The 22,422-nt window shown below is 39.0% G+C and overlaps 1 long non-coding RNA gene across 1 annotated transcript; it reads right to left on the reverse strand.

Moving 5' to 3' along the window:
- Positions 1–479: 479 nt before the first annotated feature.
- LOC139126832 (uncharacterized) lies at positions 480–9,093 on the reverse strand. Its single transcript, XR_011550817.1, has 5 exons — positions 8,707–9,093; positions 6,169–6,285; positions 4,926–5,165; positions 1,893–2,037; positions 480–1,324 (listed from the first exon to the last, which is right to left on the reverse strand). It is a non-coding gene; the product is annotated as an uncharacterized lncRNA (long non-coding RNA).
- Between the last annotated feature and the right edge of the window lie 13,329 nt (positions 9,094–22,422).

The raw sequence follows: 22,422 nt of genomic DNA on the forward strand, positions 1-22,422 counted from the left end.
ATTTTTACTCAGTAAAATTACACATTGAAAATACCTCTTAGATTACACCAAACTGCACCAATGCACACTACAATTTCTCAAACTTTTCCATGCAAGGGAGGGGAGCAAGCCAAGCGGACACTTCCCCATCAGCCCTGCATGTTCTTCAATCTGTACTTTCAAAGTCTACCCTGTCGGATATCCTAGTGAGGACCCTGTTATGATACCCATACATACAACAAAACTGTATGTGGTTGTATACTGGTTATAGTGTAACCTTTGACATCTATGTTTTGTTGTGACTTTGAATTTCATTTTGTTGGTTTCACCTTGTTCAACCGTCATGAGATAACCAATGATTATCTCGCAGGGTACACAAGGATTTGAATGGTCTTTCCTCTTGCTGTATTTATGTAAATTGTAGAAATACATGTATTGAATTTAACTTTTCAAAATTGAGTGTGGGGGTCAGTCAAATTTCCATGTAAGGGAGGGGGGGGTTACTCAAATTCATCATGGTTTGGGGGGTACTCAAAATTTAGAGTTTCCGACGAAATTCCTCCAACATCTCCTCTCCGACCTGTACTCCGTAAATAATGACAGCTCCCCATGAAATTTGGGCTCCAGTTGCTGTAATTTTTTGATGAATTTTCACAATTTCTTTTGATATCAACTCCAGTTTTTTGTTCTTCTTCTGGAAGCTCATTGGGAAACAAAGTGTATCATACATGTGCACATTGCAATGTTATTGACAAGTATATGTAAATCTGGGTCCTGATTGACATGTACACCCTCTGGAGCAGAAAAAGAAGTTATAATGGAATGTTTATAAACAATCATCACAAGTGACAACTAGCTACAGGTCCGTTACTATACTACAGAGATCACCATGATACTGAGGGGAGGCATGAAATAATAATTGTCTTTTCTCAGTGCTCTGAAAGTTGAATTTTTCCTCTCTATGAGCTGGATATATAATTATATAATTATATATCCAGGTATATAATTATATACCTTCAACAGTTCTGTATAGCTGATGATGCTTAGTATTGAGGGTTTTGTCTGTTAAGTTGGCCACTCTTTATCTGTGGTAGGTGCTATGGTTTAGGAGCCTCTGATCCTAACATACACAAATCTGTGTGCTGAGCAGTGTAAGGGTGCACGTCTCTCCACCATACTGACTAATAGGAAATCCTCTACCAAATGGAGGTGCAATCCCACTGTCTTCATCTTGAGACAACTGTCCCTGGTGGTTGGTTCCTTTCTTTGAATGGTAAAATGCTGCCTTATAGTCGGTTTGGATTTATCCTGCTTCCTCTTCTGCATGGATATACACACCTGTTCCCTAACATAGTAATAATAATAAACTCATGGAAGATAATCATGGACAAATCATGGAAGATAATAATTTCTCTTCACAAAAAGTTAGTTTATTTGTGTGTCACATATCCAAGAATTCTTGTGTAAAGGACCAATAAATTTATTTTTCTCTCCGCTATATGCATGTTTCTCTAACCTAGACATCTAAACCATACTTTTTCCTTCTTGCTCATGTCATATGTAATACAATGTAGATTGGCAACAACCAATGTCCTGCACAGTTTAAGAATGAGGATTGCTGTCACATGCATGTTTGTGTATAATTCAGGATGAATTAGTGTAAAACTGATGTACCTACATAGTTGCAGCTGGCAATGTCAATTAAAATACAGAAATGTATCACTAATATTTTTGTGAACCTGTGATTCTAAATAGTATTCTTGTAATTGTAAACATGCTAGACATGTGTATAGCTATAAAGACAACTAACATAAAACACTTTGTGCAAGTTACAAGATACCAGTTCCAGCACATCTTTGCAACAGCCACTTGTGTATATATACTGTGGTGCAAGGACTAAAATGGAAATTTACCTGTTTTTTGATCATTTCCATTCATCTTTCGTAATAATGTCATGATCCAAGTCCAATCCCAAGCCCTCCACTTTGTCTTTAATGCTCTTTGTCAAGGTCAATGGTATTTCTCATCCTTGATATTGCGCAGCATGCACTGCTGATCCTGAATTGTAAACACATAGACTCGTGATTACTTATAACTCTTTAAATAACAATGATAACCGGAATGATTAAAATACATTTGGTGATGGGATGTACTACAATGAATTGCAAACACTCTGTATGTCCTTAACCCTAATGATGATAAGCATTAGACACATGTAAACATTCTAAATCACGTGTGCATACCAGATGTATTCTCTCATTGGAATATACTTCATCATAACAGTTTTATGGATCCTACGAATGAAGCTACATGTATTGAATGTCTAGTCATGTGCATTTATCATATCATCTGCATTTCACTAGGCAATTCATAGAGTGCCAAGTGGCAAGAAAATTTTTTAGCAAATTCAGCTAAATAAGAGAAAATAACTTTACCAAAAATGTGTAAGCAATGATTATCACAACAAAGTTATTGATTAAATAGTATGGTAGAGGTGTAATACATTTGATCTACTCAAGAGGGTATTTTAAAAAAAGGACTACAAATGTGTATGACAACAGCAGTGTTTCCGCTGCCATTCGCAAGAGCGTGAAATGGCAAATGAAATGTCTGCAGATTGGGAAATATTTTTCAACTATCCTTCGCCAAACTGGTCTGTGCTATTTTTCAGGGGGCTGATCGAGAGTGCAGTTAAAGCCGCACTTTTCAATCCCAGGTTCTCGCATTAGTGGAGTTCTTCTCCCAGTCAAACACTTGGCCAGTACGATGTTTGATTTCTATAACATTAATTACACAAACTGATCTCAACCTTTTATCACCTTTTGCTAATCCTGCAAACAGAGTTTATACAAGCGTTTGATTGACGGTCAGTTTAAATCGCCAACAGTCACAACAAACACTCAAATTTCCTAAAAAAATTGTCTTCTAGTCGCGTTAGACTTTTAATATAACCACAGAGTCCGATCGGCAGCAACTTCACGCTGACCGCTTGGCAGTCTGTCTGCCTTCTTGTGGCCGGGGAAAACTAAAAAGTGGCATTTTCTGGAGCGTGTAACTTGTGTTGACTGTTTGGTGTCCACTAACACAATGAACGCTGCTATAGCTTTGCGTCCTTTAAAGGGAGGCTCCACCTTTAAAAGGCAGAGAGATTTTTCAACATCCCTGGTGGTCATTCTTTCCTTGCTTTAGTGTGCAGTCTCAGAAAACTATTATAATCAGTAACTTATGAAGTTATATGCCATGCTTTCAGATGGCTGCATGCAATGACCTTGTTATTTTATGACAAGTGCTTTGTAAACAATGCTTTAACATAGTCAGGAAATACTGATTGCAGTATATTTTCAAAAACTAAGCAGACAACAGCAGCCAATGACAGCAAGGGTGGTGAATAAAATGAAACCAGTGTTTCAAAAACGTCACCGTAGGACACTACTGCAGCAAACTCAGAGGCAGCTATTAATAGCACAGTGTGGTAAACTGTCAATTGGATGACGTCCTGAGCCAAACTTCATGCAAATGTTATAACCTATGCAAATACAATGACCCAGGCCTATCCACAAAACAATTACTCAGCATCGCAGGTGACTCTGGACTATCCAGAATACACATACAGGTACCTGCTATGGAAGATGACCCAGGCCTATCCTGAATACAATACAGGTACACATTTTTGAAAATGACCTGGGCCTATCCTGAATACGATACAGGTACAGACTGTTTGTATTAATGATAGGCCTTAGTCATCTCCCATTTTGTATTCTATATAGGCCAGCTGATTCATCATACATGTACATACTGTGTGCATGTATGTGTATTGGCTTAGGCCATCCTCCATTGCATATATTATGTGTATTGTGGATATATGTCTGTGCCATCTTCCATACCATGTGAATGCATTTGGATTGAGGATAGGCCCGGGTTATCTTCCATACTGTGTACATGTATTTGTGGATATAGGCTGGGGTCACCTCCTGCCATGATGTGTACACGTACTGAGTAACACTGTATTGTGGATAGGCATTGGTCATAATATTTGCATGAAGATATGCCCAGGATGTTGTCCTGTTGAATGTTTACTACCGCTGAACAACAAGCAGCACACTGCGACATGCTAAGTCGTGTTCGAGTACAATTAAGCAAAAAGATAATTGCACAGGTTGTCCGCAGAGTTGCAGGGTAGTAGTAGTTACAAAAAGAAAGTGTACCAGGAATAGTTTGTTGAATTTCCATGACTAGTGTTTTAATAAGAGAAGAGTCAGCTTTTTTTTTCTGTAAGACATATAAAGTGGCCAGACAGGATATTTTAAATACATGTATACACCCAGTTTGATTTTGAAACTATTAAGCATTTACTGCTTGGAGTACACCTTCTTTAAGTGAACAGTTGGTTTAATAATCAGACTCTGTGATTGGAGAACTGAAAGCACTTGATGATTGAGGCAGAAGCTATGGATCTTTCAAAGGAAACATCTTGAAGTTACCCTGTCAATGATGCAATACTTGTAATACATCTTGATACATTTACAAAAGTGCAAAATTAAGTCACATAAGTGTGTGGCACACAGGAAATAAAATTTGTTGTGAATGTTATTAAGAAAGCAGTTTGTTCCATAAAAAATAGTTGTTTATTTTCATTGCCACTAATTATCAGTCGGTCAGGATGAGTCCTACTTAAATTTTTAAATCACAAATGTCCAATGGACCTGGTAATGTATTACCTTGAATAGAATGATTATTGGACCAGTTTAATGTCATCTTGCCACTGTAGCAACTGATAGGACCCACCTGAGTATATATATACAACTGTCAGTTGGATAAAAATCATAAATGCAATTACATGTAATTTTGATGGCTATAGTTCTGGCTAATCAATTTGGTCTCAATTAGCCAGAATGGTTTAAGGGAAAATTTACCCAGTGGAAACACTGAACAGTGTAAGTACAAACCTGTGCCACAGCAAGGACCCATTGTCTTAGGAAAATAAATATATTGATGAAAGATTCCCTCAATTCCACAGGTTTTTGCTCTGCATTGATGACAACACCATCATCTCTGTTCAGTGTTGGCTCTCTGCATAGCCACACACTGTGTATATGCTTTGCAATGGAGGATGGTATTGTCACTATGTTGCTTTTCACCTGGTTGTCATTGCCCAGTATGCACTGCCTCAGCAAGGGATCTTGAATCTGATTGGGTGAAAAGAAACATTAACTTGAATCATGCAATGTAAATATTATCTCCTGCAAATTGCTGACATTAGTTTACATCAGTTCATTCTAAAACATGGCTTTTTATATGCAAGATAAGACAACTTGATTGTTTATGACTTCTGTAATTTTAATTAAACCTTCCATCACTGGTATAACTTTGCCCTAAACCCATTGTAATCACTGGTGATTGTGGACCTTTTTAAGGAAACAGGTACATAATGTAGGTCAAGACGTGTATTCAAGCAAGTAGCAATATCTTTATATATTTATTTCAAAGAAAGACCAACAGGAACAAGTCACATTAACAGGCTCCATAAAATAAACATAATAATATATGAATGCATGAAGTACAATAAACAATAAACAACAAACAACAAACTATATGAAACCATTAAAAATGTACAAATTTAAGCATGGCATTCTGACCAAGCATCTGAAACTTTGACAAGATAAAGTGTTGTCAATGGCAGGGTTGGAAATGCACGATTCATTTAAAGTAGCCATACATCTTTGAAGAGCCAAGTACCTAAAAACATCGAGTTTATACTGCGAGTTCTTGTACATGTAGTTTACTGAGAAACATCAAAATTAATATGAAACATGATTGGGACAATCATACATATTATTCACATATTTGTATAAAAATATAAATAATCTCCAATGATAAAGAGGCTAAAGGTTAAAACGCTTGCAGAATTATCCATTATTATTTCAGCTGTAAGGATGCTATGTTTGAAACAGAAGAACTTCATGAATTTCATTTGCACTTGCTCTATTTTGTCCTGTTGAATTTTTTGCCAAGGAGATCACACTACAGACGCATATTCTGAAATACTTACATGTATTAAAGTTACGTAGAGAGCATTGAGGGAGTTGATGTTGAAGAAAGTATTACAATTCCGCCAAATAAAAAGAGCATGTGAAAAGCTTAACTGATAACGAACGAGACATGTGCAGGAAATTGAAAATCAAATCTTACCTGATGAAGGATTTTGTCAAAGAGCAGTTATCAATCTTTTGATTCTTGTTCCTTCTAAGTTTCACATACATGTACCTCTGAGGCTTTACGACCAGGTTACGCGAGGTATACTAACAGCTGTAGGCAAATGTCAACGAATACAATGAATTAGAATCTTGCAGATAGTCCTATTTCTCACCGTCTGTACAATGGATACTCAACTCTAATCATAGAAGCTATGATATATGGGTCAAAAGATCAGTAAAATCATACACTCATTCATTATGTATTACCATGCTATAGACATCTCATTTAATTGGTGGAGCAGAACCATGTGACTGACCACAAATACACAGTATGTAATGGTTTGTTTTGATGTCCATGAATATAAATAATGCTGCTAACATTGTGACTTTTCATCAAAAATGTAAATTGTCAATTGTACAAAGATCATAATCAATCACAAAAACAAAATGAAGCACTTGTGGCCCAAGTTATACATTTTTTTAAAAATCTCCAGATTTGACAAATTTTTAGGGTGGCCATGACTGTGCATTGCTTATTACATGCCTTGATGTGAGTGCAAATCAATGAATTGATTTGAAAAGGAACATCCGGGGAGTTAGGGGGTCGGTGAACGATGTACTGACTGGTTTCCATGGTTACCAAGGCCAGTGAAGCCCTACAATGTTTTCGACATCTAAGTAGACCCTGAATGATAGATGTAAAATATACATGTGCACACTTCTATTTTGACCTTCGTTAAAATCCGTTTGATGCTGGTCAATAATGGTAAAACTGTTTGAAAATGTCCAGCATATAACTAAATGTCATACAGCATTTATAACCAGAGGCATGTAATAAAAATATTGTTGCCTGAATACATGGGTTTATGTGCCATCCTGGTGTCTGGCAAATTGTCACCTGTTCTCTGGCACATAAACCCATGTATTCAGGCAATATTGCACAAGTTCTGGGGCTCCGTTGTTCTTCACTGGAATGGGAAATTTTTGTAAATCTTGATGATTTTTCTAGGGTTTTGTTGGTAATATCATGGAAATAACAGGCTCTGCCCCGACCATTAACGTTTATCTATAGGCTTTGGCAAGACTGAAAGCCAAATAAGCTTGCTCGCTAAGCCTTGTAAATTCTTGACTTTCCTCTCGCCCTTGGCCATAAATGAATAATAATGGTCAGAGCATCACCCATTATTTCTATAACATTAATTACATTAATCATTAATTAATATTGTTAAAATATCTGTGATAAGGCATTTATGTACAAGAAATTAAATTTTGGAATTTCACCAAATGCACTACATGGATTATATGTGGCCTCTGTTCATTTACCTGCCAGCCTTTCCCCTGAACCGGAAGTTTACAAGGTCCCGTTCGATTGATTTCCCTGAACGCTACATGTAAACAATAATTGTAGAGCGGACTTTCAGACCTTCAGAATGAAAATGATTATCAAATCTGTGACTCCATGAAAGTTAAATATGCAATAATTTGCAAAGTTAAATATTAACTATGCACACACCGGAGTTTTTATACACCAGTTTAGCATGGAGCCAGAAATGGTATTTGTTCCTAGCTCCATGAGTGTAGGTAAGGAAACTGTGAACACACACTCATGCTTACGATCCATGATACTGTACAGCATGTAAACCATTTTACTTGACAAAAATTTCGTCAGTGCATGCACTGTCCGAACATAAAGCATACGGGCTCGGCACAGCTGCTTCCGATCCCGTGAGAACAAGCTTGATCTCACCATGGAGGTAATCTCTCCTTCTACCTCCATGATCTCACAGTGTGACCTCTATCCGTATGATACCTCCTGGCCGCTGATGCCATATCGTTTTAATCAAACATCTCTGTACAGTACACTGAATCGCCAGCGTATGTAATGCAATTCAGCTCCCGTACGTATGTACGTGTACGTGTTCCACATATGAAAAAAATCTAAGACACGAACACGAAAAAAGAACGTGTGTGACTAAGCAAGTACACTACGTAGCCCTGCGTACAGGTCTGTATTCCCGGCGTTACGGCCTCCGCCACGCCTGAGACCTGTACGCACGGCGATACTTATACAGTGAATCATCAGGTTACCTCAGCTGACGAAAGGGGTAAAACCCCCAGCTCTGCGTGGCAGCAGGGCAATGTTTTACCGGCGTTATAAGGCGGGAGGCCGTATAACCCCGGTAAAACACAGTCCTGCCACGCACAGCTAATATACCCATGCCGTGAATAACCTGCGGTTTCGTGCAACGTTCACTCTTTCGATCCTCGGCGGTTCTAGCGTATGACCATATGTTGACACAACTGTCACACCACATATGATCGACTATACACCGAAATCAGTGCAATGAATATATCAATTCAGTCAATTCGAGTATAATATGATCGAGCGTACCTCTGCGTGGCAGGGCTGTGAGTCAGTGTGTTCACCGTCCCTCCACCCACGAGGGACGGTGGTGTGTTGAACACACAGTCGACTCGTGGCACGCACGCACAGCTACTAACATATTTTAATTGGCAGTACAGAAGTACTTACGTGGGAGGATGGACTTCACAACTCGAGCAAATAAGTTATCATCAGAGCTGTTACCCTACAACGGTGAGACTTGGCTTGAGTACGATGTAGCCTATACGGCGCCGCGTTGAGTTAACTTTCGCCGAGGCCAAGGGTTTCATTCTGCATCCACAGTACCGGTCACCGCGCCGACCGTGTGCGGTCAGCGAAACATAGGTCCGCTTTACACATGTATATCCTTCCATGACAAGCAATCAAGTACGCCATTCTCAGCTTTATTTCGACAATACGTCAACGAAACTGAATGTTCAAATTTTACAGAATGCTTTATACAATACAAACCAACACTTCTAACACATTAAGCTTTCAATTGTAGTGTTAATTTAGCTTCGCTACACTTCGCGACACTTGTTCTCATTTGCATACAACTTTGTATATCGCTTCTTGCAATAGATGAACTGTTTGGTATTTCATTGTTTTCTGATGTGTTGTCAGAGCTGTGCTGTGATTTTAAAGGGTAAAGTCAGGTGAATTTGAGGTTGCTGTTTTAATCTGTTCTGTATTTTTGAAGGTTAAATTGAGATGAATTTGAGGTTGCTGCGCTGATTGTGGTGATGAGCAATTTGATTTTCAATGTATGGTAGTTTGTATTTGTATTATGTTTGGCGGTCTTGTGTATAGAACTGATTAGGTGCAGTGTTAGCTATTGGACTGTTTTATGATTAATCACAAATGTAGTACCTTGAGTAAGTCATGTGTTTACTGTTGACTGTATATTGATGTGGTGTGCAGAAGCATGTGTATGTGGGCCTTTTTTGAGAATTGAGAGATTTAAAATCTCAATGCATCAGCAATGTGTACAGTCATCAAATATTGCAGGTAAGAAGAGAAAGTTTTGTATTATTATAGCGATTATGGAATGTTGAAAATCAACTGAAGGACAGTGTTTGCTGTTGAAGTTAACCTGAGAAATATTTTTATCATAAGTGCTATATGTTTCTTGGTAAATACTGCTGTGTTAAGAAGGCATGGCTGATTTTTAGCAATTCTCCTAGAATGATGCTGAGCGTAAGGGGGATTTTTGAACAGGTGTGTTACATTAAAGTCAAAGAAAGTGACAAATAAATTCGAATGAATTTTTGTAAGAAATTTAAGGTCAGAAGCTGTTGATTTTTGTGAGGGTAACTGTCATTAAATGTGATGAATACTGTCTTAGTTGCCTTTTTTGTATTGGAAATTGTGTGATAAGACATATAATGCTATAGTATTGGAGTGTGAAAAGTGATCTTGAATTGCATTTATCATAAAGTAGTGTGTAGTATTAGAAATGTGTGTATGGTAGGGACAACATGGTAGTTTCAGTATGTTTTTTGTATGTAATTTGTAAGTAACTTAAAAAAATAGTGTCAAGGACAATGTTAAGTGCTAATATCACACTAGGAATATACAAATCAAGTTTCAAACCAATCAGATGAGGAATTATACAGAGAAAGATTCATTTGAGAGAAAAGAGCAAAAACTTGACAAAAGACTGTACTTATGTAAATTTCAACAATCCAAGTTTGAACAACCCAAAATGAATTTGTGTGTCAACTACTTGTATTATGGGTTTGATTGCTGTTTATAAGATATTGTGGTGATGTGAAGATATATTAAATACACTATTGTACGGCTTTTATACTGAATGTATCAGTATGTGTGATAAATGTATGTGATATACTAAGTTGTCTGGGTCACGGACTAGACTAGTTCTGATCGAACTATTTCCGTGACCTCACCAGATTTTTTATAAGTTTACTTACTTGACATGTATATATATGTTTTCATCTGGTGAAATAAATTCAATTCAATTCAATTCAATTCAATGACAGAACGGATGTAGGCCTATGTTGTCGAGTATCAGGAATTAGGTGACCAATATACTCGGTAAGGTTTGCCAATGCTGACCACTAATATTGGCGTTGACTAGACAGTCGGACGGCGGGAATCGGTGACAGGTGTATCCGATAAAGAATCGAAAATTTACCGTTCATATGAGCGTGAGTAAAGATGTCAGCGTCGGGACCAGGATAGCTTATTGTGCGGTAAAACATTGACAAAATATATTTTTACTATAACCCATACGCGATACGAACCCCCACACACTCATGGCAACATCGCCTAGCTGCTAGGCCTCACAAAAAACTAGTCGGCTACCGTTTCCAACCCAAAAGAATTGGTCATACCAACCGACCTAGATGTTACAATCCTGTGCGCGACCGAGCAACACAATGTGAATGGAGCAGACGACACACAGACATAGTACAAACACACATATAGTAATCGGAAAAGCACGAAGCTTTTACTGAGCTATCACACAGACTCGGGTCAAGTAAATATCCACTAGCAGAAACTGTCCACTCAGGTTAAAGAAATATAATTTTTACTTTAACCGAAACGGGATTCGAACCCGCACACACTCACTGCAACATCGCCTAGCTGCTAGGCCTCACACAAAACCAGTGGGCTACCGTTTCCAACCCAAAAGAGTTGGTCACAGCAACCGACTTAGATGTTACAATCCTGTGCGCGACCGAGCAACACAGTGTGAATGGAGCAGACGACACACAGACACAGTAAAAACACACACCCGTAAAAACACACACATAGTACCCCAAGTACGGTTATTTGAATGTCAGATGGCGGCGATTGAACGACACGTGCACTCATTCAATTGCCACAAATTACACGTACTTAAAGTGCGACGATTGTAATTGCACTGAATCGGCTACCGGAGACAGGTATGCCGTGAAAGAGATTGAAAATTTCCCGTAAAGAAGCGCCTTGATTGGAATCGCTGTCGGCGCGCAGTAGACCACAAGTGTGCCCGGAAAAGGGTGGTCATTTTCCATACAAAATAATGTTGTTCGGAATGACCGTCAGCCGGCAGTTAGTGAAAGTTTTACCGGCAAAAAGGATTGACAATTTAGCGTACCTAAGGTTCATGAAATTGACTGACTCTAAGGGGGCAGCTTGTGAAAAGTGCCCAATAAACAGCTGACTATCTTCTGTATCTAAAGTACGACAATTTCATTGGTCATATACAGGCAGAAGCCATCAAGTATGCCGCAGCAGTACTACCAATCTCCCGTCAGGAAAATAAATAAAGACAAAAATGTACAAATTTTGTTTTGCGTCTACATTTACCGCAGATGGAACAATCTATACCTGGCAAACATGAATTTAGATTGATTTCCTTTTTTAAACAAAATTTACCATTCAATGAGTCAGCATAAATGTAATTGGGGAAATGCGTAGTGCTGTGTTAGAGTGGCACGGTTCTCCGGGGATTTTAATATTCTCCCCGAGACAGTTTACGGCCGAGCTGATAGAAGCTTTATAAAATCTCATACTGCTCCTGAGTGGTCAAACAAAGTCATGACAGAACGGATGTAGGCCTATGTTGTCGAGTATCCGGAATATGGCGACCAATATGCTCGGTAAGGTTTGCCAATGCTACCACTAAAATTGTCTTTGACAAGAAAGTCGGACGGGGGAAATCAGTGACAGGTGTATCCGATAAAGAATAGACAATTTACCGTCGATATGAGCATGAATAAAGATGTCAGCGGTGGGACCAGGATAGCTTATTGTCCGGTAAAACATTTACAAACTTCCATACCCCAAGTATGTTATTTGAATGTCAGATGGCGGCGATTGGACGACAGATGCACTCATTCAAGAGCTACAAATTACACGTATTCAAGTATGCCGCTGATATACTACCAATCTCCCGTCAGGAAAATAAATAAAGACAAAAATGTACAAATTTTCTTTCCAAAAGTCATGTGAAATGCGAACAATGTTAAATGTCGGACAACAAAAACTAAGAAAGGCTACATTAGCAATAAATAATAATAATAATAAATATTGCTGCAAAGCAGCAATGACCGGGTTTCGAGACATTTTGGTCAACAGAGGCAATAGTGAAATATATATGCAATAAGAGGGAGGGCTATGGTAGTATTTGTGAAATATAAGTCAAAGGCCATCGAGGTGATTTGCCATTTTGTTAAAAAAATGAATGTCATAGTTATCCCTATCTACCAAAAATCAGACCTCGAGCTCCATTGGCTTGCAAAAAATTACATATATGCATATTTAATCAAGTACAGGTTATGTCATCATAAGGTGTCCCATCATACGAAATATGAAGGATGTAGCACTTGTGGTTACTGAGTTGTTGACATATATGTATATTTGAGGTCAAAGGTCGTCGATGTCACGTGATATTTTGTCAAAAAAATTATATTCCATGGTTATCCTATATACCAAAAATAAGACCTAAAGCTCCATTTGCTTGCCCTGCAATTAGATATGTGCATAGTTAATGAGGTAAAGGATGTGTCGTCATAAGGTTTCCCATCATACCAAATATGAAGGGTGTAGCACTTGTGGTTACTGAGTTGTGGACATATATGTATATTTGAGGTCAAAGGTCGTCGATGTCACATGATATTTTGTAAAAAACATTGTATGCAAATGTTAACCCTATGTATAAAAAATCAGACGTCTAGCTCTATCCTCTTCCTCAGAATTAGATATGTGCATAATTATTGATGTACAGGATGTGTCGTCATAAGGTATCCCATCATACCAAATATGAAAGGTGTAGTACTTGTGGTTACTGAGTTATGAACAAATATGTATATTTGAGGTCAAAGGTCATTGAGGTCACATGACATTTTTTAAAAGAAATTGTATCCCATAGTTATACCCATGAACAAAAAATCAGACCTCTAGCTTTATTGGGTTGCTCAGAATTAGATATGTGCATAATTAATGAGGGACAGAATATGACGTCATAAGTCGTCCCACCCTACCAAATATGAAGGGAGTGGCACTAGTGGTAACGAAGTTATGGATATATATGTATATTTGGGGTCAGAGGTCATCCAGGTCATGTGATAATTTTTTAAAGAAATTATATCCCATAGTTATCAATATATACAAAAAATCAGACCTCCAGCCTTATTTACATGCCAAGAACTAGGTATATACGCATAATTAATAAGGTATAGGAAGTGGCTGGTCATGTGACATTTTGTTGAAAAACTTTGCTCCCATAGTTCGCGGTATGTACCAAAAATCAGACCTATAGCTTCAGTTGGAAACCCAAAATTAGATATGTGCATAATAAATGAGTTGCAGGAATATGCCAAGGTCAAAGTTCAATTGGTATCCCAAAAACTGTGCAGTGCAATTGGTCGCCTACTTGTCATTGTCGAATAGACGCTGGCATTCTCGGACTTTAACATAGGCCAGAATAAGCCATTACCATAGCTTAGCTGCATAGGTATAGGGGAGGTCAAAGGTCAATGAAAAATCGGAAAAATAATACTTTAAAAATCTCCTTCTCAAAATTGGCAGTGCCTATGACTTTGATATTTGGCATGAACGAGCCTAGGCCTATGGTCTACAAAAGTTGTTGAAAAAATTTCAATAGTTTAATTTTTATGCACATGAACGTTTATTTGAAAGTTTATTTTCAATATGACTGCAAGGTCACCTGACCAATTGTTATGGTAAAGAATCAAAAAATTACTTGTGAGGAGTTTTACCTATGTGCCAAATTTGAAGTGTCTAGGTACATCAGTGTTCACATGGCAGTTGCATGTAGAGGACGGAAGAAGAAAAAGAATATAAATATAGCTGCAATGCAGCGATGAAGGGTTTCAAGAAAATGAGCATATGGTTACAATATATAACATTATAAAGAATGATATATTACCTGTATTGTAAAGCAAATAATTAGGTGCATAATTGATAAGGTTCAGAATATGGCATCATATTGTCTCTATCCTACCAAGTATAAAGAATACATCTCTTATGGTTACTGATCTATTGGTAAAAACTTATTTTTGAGGTCAAAGGTCTTCTAGGTCACGTGACATTTCGTAAAAAAAATTGTATCCAATAGTTATCCATATATAACAAAAATCAGACCTCTAGGTCTCTTTGCTTGCCCAGAATTAGATATGGCATAATTAATGACGAACAGTTTGTGGCGTCATAAGGTCTCCCACCATACCAAATATGAAGGGTGTAGCCCTTGTGGTTACTGAAGTATTAACAACAATGTATATTTGAGGTCAAAGGTCATCGACGTCATGTGACATTTTGTCAAAAAAATTGTATCCAATAGTCATCCCTATATACCAAATATCAGACCTCCAGCTCTATTGGCTTGCTTAGAATTAGATATGTGCATAATTAATGAGGAACAGGATGTGTCGTCATAAGGTGTCCCATCATACCAAAGATGAAGGGCGTAGCCCTTGTTGTTACTGAGTTATGGACATATATGTATATTCGAGGTCATAGGTCATCGAGGTCATGTGACATTTTGTCAAAAAAGTGTATCCAATAGTCATCCCTATATACCAAAATCAGACCTCCAGCTCTATTGGCTTGCTTAGAATTAGATATGTGCATAATAAATAAGGCAAAATATAGTTTGTCATGTGACATCTTGTCAAAAAAGAAGAGTTTGCGTCCCCAAAATTTTGGTGTGAAATGATGTCCCAACTGGTCAACGTTCAATAGACAATAGCCCCTTAGGACTCTTACATAGGCCAGAATAAGCCTTTGCTATAGCATAGCTGCATAGGTATAGGGAAGGTCAAAGGTCATAGAAAAATGAGAAAAAATAATACTTTAAAAATCTTCTCCTCAAAATCGGCAAGACCTGTGACCTTGATTTTGGGCATGAAGGAGCATGGCTATATGGTCTACAAAATGACCTCGCGGAATTTTGATAGATGAATATTTATGCAAATGAGATTTTAAAGTTTAACATTAGATTGACGGCAGGTCATGTGACCTGTTGCCATGGTAACGAAATACAAAAATATGGTTTTTGAGTTTTACCTATGTGCCAAATTGGAAGTCATTTGGTATTACGGTGTTCAAATGGCAAGCATGAAAAGGTGGCAGAACAATAGTTAATATAGCTGCAAAGCAGCAATGACCGGGTTTCGAGACATCTCGGTGCACAGGGGCACAGAGGAATGGATAGGCAAAAAAGACGGAAGGCTATGGTAGTATTTGTTAAAACGAGGTCAGAGGTCATCGAGGTCATGTGACATTTTGTCAAAAAAATTGTAACCCATAGTTATCCTTATATACCAATAATCAGACCTCTAGCTCTATTTGTTTGCAGAGAATTAGATATGTGCATAATTAATGAGGTTCAGGAAGTGTCGTCCTATGGTGTCCCATTCCACCAAATATTAAGGGTATTGCACTTGTGGTTAATGAGTAACGGACAAATATGTATATTTGATGTCAAAGGTCATCAAGGTTACGTGACATCAGGTCAAAATTGTTATGCCAAGTTATCCCTATATACCAAAAATCAGACCACTAGCTCAATTGGCTTGCTCAAAATTAGATATGCACATAATTGATGAGGTACAGGATGTGGTGTCATAAGGTCTCCATCATACCAATACGAAGGCTGTAGCACTTGTGGTTACCTAGTTAAGGACATATACGTATATTCAAGGTCATCGAGGTCACATGACATTTTGTCAAAAAAATGTATTGTTTGGTTATCCCTATATGCCAAAAATTAGAACCTCTAGCTCTATTAGCTGGCTCTGAAATAGATATACGCATAATTAATGAGGTACAGGAAGCGGTGTCATAAGGTCTCCCATCATACCAATACGAAGGCTGTAGCACTTGTGTTAACTTAGTCATGGACATTTACGTATATTCAAGGTCATCGAGGTCATATGAGATTTAGTAAAAAAAAGTGTAGTGCTAAGTTATGCCTATATACCAAAAATCAGAACTCTAGCTCTATTGGCTAGCTCAGAATTATATATGCACATAATTGATTAGGTCCATGATATGATGTCAAAAGGTCTCCCATCATACCAAATATGACGGGTATATCACTTGTGGTTACTTAGTTATGGACATATACTCATATTTAAGGTGAAAGGTCATCGAGGTCACGCGACATTTTGTCGAAAAAATTGTATTGCTTGGTTATCGCTATATACCGAAAATCAGACCTCTAGCTCTATTAGTTGGCTCAGAATTAATTATGCGCATATTTAATGAGGTACACGATGTGGTGTCATAAGGTCTTCCATCATACCAAATATGAAGGGTGTAGCACTTGTGGTTACTTAGTTATGGACATATACTCATATTTAAGGTGAAAGGTCATTCAGGTCACGCAACATTTTGTCAAAACAATTGTATTGCTTGGTTATCGCTATATACCGAAAATCAGACCTCTAGCTCTATAAGTTGGCTCAGAATTAATTATGCGCATATTTAATGAGGTACACGATGTGGTGTCATAAGGTCTCCCATCATACCAAATATGAAGGGTGTAGCACTTGTGGTGACTTAGTTATGGACATATACGTATATTCGAGGTCATCGAGGTCACATGACATTTTGTCAAAAAAGTGTATTGGTAAGTTATGCCTATATACCAAAAATCAGACCTCTAGCTCTATTGGCTGGCTCAAAATTATATATGCGCATAATTAATGAGGTACAGGATGTGGTGTCATAAGGTCTCCCATCATACCAAATATGAAGGGTGTAGCACTTGTGGTTACTTAATTATGGACATATACGTATATTCAAGGTCAAAGGTCATCGAGGTCAAATGACATTTTGTCAAAAAAAGTGTATTGCTAAGTTATGCCTTTATAGCAAAAATCAGACCTCTAGCTCTATAGGCTAGCTCAGAATTAGATATGCGCATAATTAATGAGGTACAGGATGTGGTGTCAGAAGGTCTCCCATCATACCAAATATGAAGGGTGTAGCACTTGTGGTTACTTAGTTATGGACATATACTCATATTTAAGGTGAAAGGTCATCGAGGTCACGCAACATTTTGTCAAAACAATTGTATTGCTTGGTTATCGCTATATACCGAAAATCAGACCTCTAGCTCTATTAGTTGGCTCAGAATTAATTATGCGCATATTTAATGAGGTACACGATGTGGTGTCATAAGGTCTCCCATCATACCAAATATGAAGGGTGTAGCACTTGTGGTTACTTAGTTATGGACATATACGTATATTCGAGGTCATCGAGGTCACATGACATTTTGTCAAAAAAGTGTATTGCTAAGTTATGCCTATATACCAAAAATCAGACCTCTAGCTCTTGGCTGGCTCAAAATTATATATGCGCATAATTAATGAGGTACACGATGTGGTGTCATAAGGTGTCCCATCATACCAAATATGAAGGGTGTAGCACTTGTGGTTACTTAATTATGGACATATACGTATATTCAAGGTCAAAGGTCATCGAGGTCAAATGACATTTTGTCAAAAAAGTGTATTGCTAACTTATGCCTTTATAGCAAAAATCAGACCTCTAGTTCTATAGGCTAGCTCAGAATTAGATATGCGCATAATTTATGAGGTACAGGATGTGGTGTCAGAAGGTCTCCCATCATACCAAATATGAAGGGTGTAGCACTTGTGGTTACTTACTTATGGACATATACGTATATTCAAGGTCATCGAGGTCACATGACATTTGGCAAAAAAAGTGTATTGCTAAGTTATGCCTTTATAGCAAAAATCAGACCTCTGGCTCTATTGGCTGGCTCAGAATAAGATATGCACATAATTGATGAGGTCCATGATGTGGTGTCATAAGGTCTCCCATCATACCAAATATGAAGGGTGTAGCACTTGTGGTTACTTAGTTATGGACATATACGTATATTTAAGGTCAAAGGTCATTGCAGTTACATGATATTTAGTCGAAAAAAGTGTATTGCTAAGTTGTCCCTATATGCAATAAATCAGACCTCTACCTCTATTAGCTGGCTCAGCTGGCGCATAATAAATGAGTTGCAGGAATATGCCAAGGTCAAAGGTCAAGTGGAATCCCAAAAATTGTGTAGACTAATTTGGTGCCCTACTGGCCATTGTCCAATAGAGTCTGGCTGTCTTGGACTTTAACATAGGCCTCAATAAGACATTGCCATAGCTTTGCTGCATAGGTAGAAGGGAAGGGGAAGTCAAAGATCAATGAAAAATCAGAAAATAATACTTTAAAAATATTCTTCCAAAAATTGGCAAGACCAGTCACCTTGATATTTGGCATGAAGGAGCAAGGCTATATGGTCTAAAAAGTGAACCGAGCAGAATTTTGAATTATCACTTATTATGCAAATGAGCTCTATTTTTAAGTTTATTTTGAAAATGGCTGAAAGGTGACGTGACCCCAGATTATGGTCATTTGATCAAAAAATTTCTTGCGAGCAGTTTTACCTGACTGGCAAATTTGAAATCTGTAGGTGCAGCGGTGTTCGCGTGGTAGTTGCAGAAGCGCGAAAGTAGAAGAAGAAGAAGAACAAGGGGAGAAGAAGTATAAAAAACAGAACGATTACAAGAGGGTTTCGCACCCATGGTGTGGAAACCATAATGCTAATAAACATAACGATTACAAGAGGGTTTCGAGACGAAAGGCTCGAAACCGTAATAATGAAAAACAGAACTATTACTAGAGGGCTTTGGGGGAACAGCAGTTCTTGGCACTGGTGATTTATAAAGAAGAGAATGTCAGCGACAACTGGGCGATCTGTGGATGCAACACAAATTTAACAGCAGAGTAAACGGATTACTCAAATAAAACCACAACCACTTTCACCGCGGGAGGGCGCATTCTGCGCCAACGGCCAGACTGCGCGGGGCGCGTAAACGCGCCAAGAACGTACGCGTTTATATGCGTTCGATATACGTTGGCTTTGTTTGATCTACATCATGTTTGTTGACTATTTCCTCAAGCCTAGTGTAGCGTACGAGGTAGAGGTCAAACCTAAATGAGCATGCGCGCAAAATTTGTAAACAAATGCCGCCATACTCGGTCACTTCTCCGCCGTAATTTGTAAGGATCGTGTGATCAGTTGTTATTTTTCTGTCAGAGGGTATTTAAAAATGGCGACGCGGGCACAGTTTAACACTGACTAAGCCCTTGAGCATGTTTTCCTAGACAGTTACAACTCTAATAACGAACTTGAATATGTTCCCGAACCAGTTGAGCAAAGACAGAGATTGCAAGCAAGACAGAAAGGTAGGCCAGCTGAGCATGCTGAGAGAAAAGTGCTACAAAGGGTCGGTGACCAACGTCATAAATGTTGATGGGGTATCCTGTGGATGTTGTACGACATCAATCTATCAGTGACAATTACACATCGGACTAGCTACAAGTATATAAGCATATATATAATGTATCTCTCTTTTGAATGTCAGATGATACCTGTTGTTCGAAGATGAACTTGTAATAAATATGCATATTTACCTCATTTATGTTGAATATGTTTCAGAGTATGTGTTCCTCCTGCTTAATTTGAGTTAACACTGCGGCGACTGCTTCCTTTCTACTAAGGTTTGCACGACCTCGCTCAGCCGTCGGATCGCGCGAACATCTGGTTTTTTATCAATAACCAGACGATCTGTTCTCTCGAGAACGATGCATGAAATATTGGGCAAAGTGAGATAACCAGACGATCTGTTCTCTCGAGAACGATGCATGAAATATTGGGCAAAGTGAGAAAATACCTCAATGTGTAGCAACCTGGGGTGTTCGTTATTTACATATCAAAGAAAAAATGCATTTCATGAATTTATTATCTGAATAGAATCATGAAATACATATGAAAAATGAAGTGCGAGTGAATGTTATTTGTCATCGGCGGTGTTTACTGTTTCTCTGCCTGGGAAACATGCGTCCGTTTGTGTGACCTCAAAGTGTTTATACTGTACGCAAACATTAGAAATTTTAGACGGCACATCTGTTGCCGCTGACGTCAAACATTGGTTCGTAAAGCTCATCTCTTTCTCTCGCTTGTATATTACAGGCAGTGAGAAACCACGATGCAACAAGAAATAGAGCGTAGACAGGAATACTACAAAACGAGTATTGCCGGTGGTACTGTGAACAGACCATACACAGACCTACGAACTGGTAATTTCGATCTTTTACCGGAGTTCATTGGTCCAGAGCCGGGGCTTATCAACCCGCTGCCAGACGATGCTTCAGAAGTCGAATGGTTTTTGCAAATATTCGACGAGGATCTGATAAGATTCATTACCCGATGCACTAATCGTTACGCTAGACAGAGGAGAAGGGCAAATGCCAGGGAACGGCAAAGATCGGCCTGGACACCGACGACAGTTGTCGAAATGAGAGCATTCATTGGAGTGATGGTGCTGTTCGGAATTTGCTGGCAGCCTGAAATCCAGCTGTATTGGTCGGACCATGTTTGCTTCGGTCATAATTTCGTCAAGGACAACTTTTTCCCGTGATCGCTTCAAGCTACTGATGCGATATTTATACTACAGCACACAGCCGTACTGTGCTCGTAACACAGCCATGTATACAGCCCAAAAATAAGTGAGAAACGGGATAGGATGTTGAAAGTACGAAATGTCATTGATCGAGTGAATGCAAACAGCCGAATGCACCGGAGCCCGATGTGCGAACTGGCAATCGACGAAGGAGTCATCCCCTACCGGGGCCGCACAAAGAATGTTCTCTACAATCCAGCAAAACCGCACAAATATGGAATGAGAGTTTACACTCTCAGTGAGTCCGCCACGGGTTACGTTTTCAACGACGAAGTCCATCAACCTGTCGCTGATAACTGTCATCACCCGCTTGATCCCGATGCTGCAGATGACCCCCGAGTTTTCAGGGGAAATAGACCTGGGAAAGTTGTTTCCCGGCTGATTCGACCTTACTATGAGTTAGGACATCATGTCATTATGGACTCATATTACACTTCTGCCCCGTTGTTTGACCATCTCTACGTGCATAATATTGCTGCCACGGGAACCTGCAGAATGTACACCTTAGGCTTACCCGATGAAGTAAAGAATGCTGAAAACTATGATCCACAAGTCGTACCGCCTGATGCTGACGACGAAGAGCGATGGCCACGTGGTAGTTTCTCGGTATTTCAAGACGGCGCAATGACAGTATGTGCCTGGAAAGACACAAAAATGGTGAAATTTATGAGCACGGCAGTCTCTGCACGGAGACCGAATCGAGCGCTAGTGAGGCGCCGATGTAAAGATAAAAGAACCGGTGCTTTTGAACGAATTGAAGTACTATGCCCGAACGTTGCTGTAATGTACAATCAGTACTTCAGAGGTGTTGACTTGACCGATCAACAGCTGGCTTACTACACGCCAGGTCGATCATCGCCACGGTGGCACAGAGCTGTGTTTTACCACGAGCTGAACAAGGCACTCATGAACGCTTTCCACAACATGGCATCAGTTCATGGATACAGTCAAAGTGGATCGAGATACAGACGTCAGCTCATGTTTCGCGCCCAAGTAGCAAAACAGCTGATCGGTAATTTCTCATCTCGGCAACGTCCCCCAAGAGGAACTAGTCTGACGGCACCACGTCTCATTCCTACCAATGTGGAAAGAGTTGGTCATCGAATGGGTCGCAATCCGGACGGAAGACGTAGTTGCGTGATGTGTCGACGTGCAGGACGGATAGTAGGCCATGGAACTCGTCCCAATCGTGTTCATGAGACAATCAACTGTCTGCCTTACTTGCCAGTTACCACTGTGTCACCCACGGTACAGACAAGCGTGCTGGCGAGAGAACAATGTGTGAATGCCGTTTGCAGAGGACCGCAGAACTTGACTATGCACGGACTGAACATTTGTCGGTATTACA

Source organism: Ptychodera flava, unplaced genomic scaffold (genome assembly GCF_041260155.1).
Source record: "Ptychodera flava strain L36383 unplaced genomic scaffold, AS_Pfla_20210202 Scaffold_131__1_contigs__length_144216_pilon, whole genome shotgun sequence".
NCBI classification, from domain to species: Eukaryota; Metazoa; Hemichordata; class Enteropneusta; family Ptychoderidae; genus Ptychodera; species Ptychodera flava.